General features: G+C 44.6%; 1 pseudogene; it reads right to left on the bottom strand.

Annotated features, from left to right (window-relative positions):
* Positions 1–477: 477 nt before the first annotated feature.
* On the bottom strand, positions 478–4824 carry LOC147726399 (uncharacterized; annotated as a pseudogene).
* Between the last annotated feature and the right edge of the window lie 473 nt (positions 4825–5297).

The following is a 5297-nucleotide window of genomic DNA, read 5'->3' as shown; positions in this document are numbered from 1 at the left end:
CCTAGTTGTACTGCCTCCATTACCTAATTTCACTCTTGCCCAGGTGTTATGATGAAGGGCTTTGATGGCTGTTAAGAGTTGGTGTGGCAATCCCCAGATCTCTAATTTGCTCCACAAGCGCTCTCTGTTCACCCGGTCGAAGGCTGATTTAATGTCTATGAAACAGGCGTACAAACGAGTGCCTTTCGCTTCCGCAGTGTCCCTTAGGATAGACAGACAAGTTAGGTTGGTTATTGTTCCCATTCCTTGCCTGATTCCTGTTTGGAATAATGGCATGATCCTTGTTTCTGTTATCCACGCTTGTAGGTAAAGTAGAAGGCAGGAGGCAGAGAATTTAGCTTCAACGTCTATTAATGACATCAGTCTATAGTTTTTTGGGGTTACGGTGGTCGCCGTGCTTAAAAATGGGATGGATAATACTACCATTCCAGGATGCTGATAACTCTGGTTGTCTGTATATTTGATTAAACAGTTGCGTTAGGGTATCTGACCACAGATCTGGATCATGTTTAAAGAGCATTCAGTAGGCCATTTGGGCCTGCTGCGCCTTCTGTCTTCAATCTTAAAATGATTTTATGTAATTCCTTTATGGAGGTAAGGTAGTCTGGCTCCTTCTGCCCGTTCGATAGTCTTTCATGTTCAGGATCCCTGTGCTCCTTGCTATTTGCTCTTTTTAAATTTTCCGAATTATCTTTAGCTGCCCATGAACCGTTTGCATGGCCTTGATCTGTTTTGTTGTATAAAGCTTGTACATGTCTAGTCCAGGTATCAGCTCCGATCCCCGGCTTCTTGTTGGAGTTTTACCCCTTGATTTAAATCATTTATAATACCCCGGAAGACTCAGCTGTTTTGCTGTTTCCCCGCTATTAACAGTTTGTTCCAGGTGGTTTCTTTGTATTTGTACTTAGCGGCCCTCAGTGCCTTCCTGTAGATACTCCTGGCACCCCTTAGTTTGGATTTATTTACCACTGACCTGATGTTTTTTGGCTTGTTAGTGTTCGAACCTCCTTTGCAGCCATTCTTTTACTAGCTCTTAAATCCGTGTCAAACTATACCCAACTGGCTCCTTCTTAAAGTTACATTTGCTACGGGTCCCTGGCCTTGCTGGGAATTTATCCTGCAAGACCTGAATCATTTGCTCCCAGTTGGGTACTCGTTCCTCTTCCTTTTGAGTTCCAAAATTTGCCAAATGGGTTTTTACTAGGTCCGTAATTTTACCCAGTCCTTCACCTTTTAATTTTCTCAAGTTGAAATTTGAAGCGTGGAGCAGAAGGGAGGACGTTGTTGGTGCCGTACTTGGTACAGTATTCAGCCTTATTAGTTGTGGAAAATGGTCGCTTTCTGCCCGCTGTTCTATGTAAGAGGATTCGATACGGGGAAGTAACTCGTCACTTACTATTGAATAGTCAATTATTGAGAGCGTCCTGCCACTCAGATATGTGATGGCTGCCGGCCTATCCCCCTTGTTGTTGCCATTCAGGATTGATAATCCATGTTCAGTTAGACTAGAGGCTAACTTTTTTCCGATACAGTCAGTGGGCTTCTTCACCTTCGCTATATTGTGGTCAATGAGCATGTTGTTAAAATCTCCTGAGATAACCAACGGGTGCAGTAGGTAGGTCCTTTGCATGGCCTTAATAAGTGACACACGAATCGCATACTTTTCTTTCTGAGATTTTTTATCTGGATGAATGTAGACGTTAAATAATAACATTTGCCACGGTGTTGTGCCCTGCGTCGGGGTTTCGAAGATTCTGATCACTTGGACCCACTTTAGGCCCACGTCTATCTCCCCTGAACACCAGTTGTATTTGTGGGTTATATATGTCGATAATCCGCCCTGGGGTGTCCATGCTTGGAGAAGCTTTCCGCATGTATATGATGTCCCTTAAACCTGGAATTGGTGAGGGTTGTAATATCCATGTCTCCTAGGTCATGATTATGTCTTGTCGTAGGAAGAATGCTAGGGTTTCGTGATCATGGGCCATTTCTCGAAATCCGTGCACGTTCCACGAGCAGATTGAAACTATTGATTTCTCCTCATTCCGTAAGGTTACTAAGGGATTTGGGTCTGGGTTAGGTAGCTTTATTACTCAGGACATTGGGTCCCCAAGACCAGTCTGTTCTGTGTGCATGGTGAGGACCGATTGTTTGTTGAGGGTGACTTGTTCTTAGTGGTTCTGGCGTTGATGCTCAGGCACCATGTAGACAGGAGGCTTGTTGACTTGTTCTCTCCTGCCCCTTATTTTGCTCATGAGTGTTAATTTGTAAAGGGTATGGGTACCTCGGGCATTTATGTCGTATTATAGATATACCCCACAATTCGAATTGTTGTCTTGCGAGGTAAATCCTTTCTACCAGGTCCCTTGAGGTCCAAGTTGTGACTGTTTCTTCAATTGCCACATTGTTTACATTTTGCCTGAATTCAACAGAGTACAGGTCCTGGGAAGTAATTATTTTTAGGCCCGTTGTTTCCTTGAATAATTTTAATAAGTTCCCTCGATTCAAGATATCTTGGGGCCCCCTTGTAGGATATTCTGGGATAGGTGTGGAGTGGTGTGGCTCACTGGTTAGAGGCAGCAGACCCGGAAGCAGAGGACGGCCCGGGACCAGGGTTTAATTCCCAACACGGCAGGGTCGTGGACCAGGGTCAGCGGACTCGATAATTCTCGCCTCGGTGCCTACTCTAACCAGCGATCACACTCGGCAATTCATCTCCTCAACGGCCCCCCACATACGCCGGGGATGCCTGGTTTCACCTTGGAGATACCCAGTAGGGACCATCTCACAGGGAAAGCCAGGACGGGTTCCCCAGCGGTCTACAGCGCGGAGATACCCCATGTGGGGTGATTCATGCGCTTTACAAGACATCATTACATTACATTACATAAAGGTAAGTTTTAAGTCAAATATTTCTTGAACATTTCTTGGCTCCTTTTGAATTGGGCCAGTATTGCGAAATGGCAGGTTGTGAGGTTGGATACATTCGCACGCAAATTGATTCTATTTATGTTCTTGCTTCTTATGTTCTTCTGTACTGATTCAGATCTATTTATGTTTTTCTGGGTTAATACTGCGTTGGTTAGCTTCATGGGGGCCATACTTTGCTCCTTTCGAATTAGCGAACATTTGCATTCCTTTTCCAAGACAGTGATTCGCATTGGGGTTGACACGATTTTAGTTTCTCATGCTGCTGCTGATCCAATTGCCTCATATAGTTTTCCTCCAACTGTTGTAGATATTTGTTGTTCGATTATGTGTTTTATACCAGAGTTGGAGTCCACTTTGTGAGTACGTTTTATGTCCAAGGTTATTTTCTCCGGGGCTGACAGCGACTCGGTTTGCTCCTTCCCTCCTGGAACGTCCGTTTGTATGGGTTTACTTTTTTCTCTTTCCCGCTTTTTTGCTAATGATTGCTGGGACGGTCTAATTTCCATTTGGTTGATGGCGCCTGAGGATGGGGATGACCTTAAATTGGCTCCAGTCCTGGGGTCCTCGCCCCTTAGTGAGTTTGATATATTTGATATGTCGAATCGGTCTGTAAATATTTCCTCTCCTGTAGGTGACCCGTTCGAAAAATTTGATTTTACTTCATGGTTGATTTTCGATTGAAATATGGGGAAGATTTTGCCCGAATCTACGTTTGGTTGTTTCTTGTACTTGAGCCTAGCCTTTCTTGCCCTTTTTTTTGCCGCTTTGTTGGTTTATCCTTAGTTATGGAATTTTGGATAGGTTGTATATCATTCATATCTAAGGCTTTTTTGCCTAGATCGCCCTCCTTTACATGTTTGATTCTTATATGATCTTCAAGCCCTTTCTTGGACGGTAGGACTTTCTCCGTGATAGGCTTGATTTCCTTAATCTGGCTCTGGCCGCTCGCTTGTTTAACCTCCCCTAGAATGTCCTTCAAAATGTCCTGGAGGCTTGCTAGCTTTTCAATTATACTTCCACATCCACAAATTCCTTGTTGATTACTCCGGCTTGTCTTATGCTCTAATTTTCCGTATATTGTTATGAGTGATGATAGGGAGTCCAGTTTACCATTTATATGTCCGGCCACTAATGTAATAAGGTCAATCTGGACTTCCATTTTATTGGATTGATAATTCAGCACCTTCATCGCTTGTTCCAAAGTGCTTAGTAGAGATTGAGTCCATGGAGTGGAGGGCTCATCTTTTTGAATTTTACTTAAAACTTTGGGTTCTAAGTCCGACGTGTTCCCTGATGAAATTGGGATTGGCGCAGTGTGGATGGAATCTTTGGGTTCCAGTTCCGACGTGTTCCCTGTGGAAATTGCAATTGGTGCAGCGTAAATGGGCTGTAATTTATTTGTCTGTGCAGTGATGCTGTCATTTGCGCAAGCACTTTGTTGGCTTCTATGTGTCTTACAATCCCGGGGATTGAGACCAGCATACCTGGACTCAGATGACGATCGTCAAAACCATGTTCTGGTTGTGATGCTTTCCCTTGCGAGTCGATGTACTTTCTGATTCTCTCTGTGAGTTCCGCAAGTTGAGAATCGTTAGGTAAAAAGAGGGACTTTATCCATGAGTCCCCTTCTTGCCCAGATGAGTTGACTAAGTTTTTGGGCCCAATGGTTCCTTCCTGTACGCCCATAATTTCCATTGTTTGGTCACTAGCTTCAGTTGGCTCCGCAGGTATCACACTTTTTTGCTTGTTCGGCCTGGTGTCCCTTACTGGGCTGTTGTCTAAGTTGTTCTTTACGACTGTACTTCCCCTTATTTCGTTTGGAGCTAAGGGAGTGTTGGGGCAGTGCACCAGGGTGGTCACTAATGTTTGATTGCCTTGAAGAGGAGGACCCATGCTCGATTTGGGTGATTGACGCCCCGAGTCCTCGCTTACCTTGTTCTGCAAGTTGTTTGCCGATGGGGGGGGCATTCAGTGGCGCGATGGGGCTTGGTAGTTTGCTAGCTTCAGCGGTTGGAGCGTAAATTGCTGCCATTGGGTCCTTAAGATAAAAGAACTTTAGAAGACCTGATTTCTGTCTGGTGTCTGAGTTTAACTCAGGAGTTGGTGCTGATACCAACCTCTCCCATGAGGTTGCATCGGACCCTTTGTCCAATGGCATTGTCAATTCCGCAGGTGTTTTCCTCGTTTTTTGGGGGGATTTCTTGCTTTCCGCTGGTTGGCGCAGTTTCCCTGATCTCATTTCCCCAATCGTGACCTCACTGTTCTTTTATCTTCTTTTACCTTCTTCGGGGATCTAGTCGTGTTAAATAAAATTATAGTGATGATGGTCTTTGTCTGGACGGGTAGATTGCAGACTGTATATGGGT

Source organism: Lissotriton vulgaris, chromosome 3_1, assembly GCF_964263255.1.
Source record: "Lissotriton vulgaris chromosome 3_1, aLisVul1.2, whole genome shotgun sequence".
NCBI classification, from domain to species: domain Eukaryota; kingdom Metazoa; phylum Chordata; class Amphibia; order Caudata; family Salamandridae; genus Lissotriton; species Lissotriton vulgaris.
This window is presented reverse-complemented; position numbering and strand designations above follow the sequence as displayed.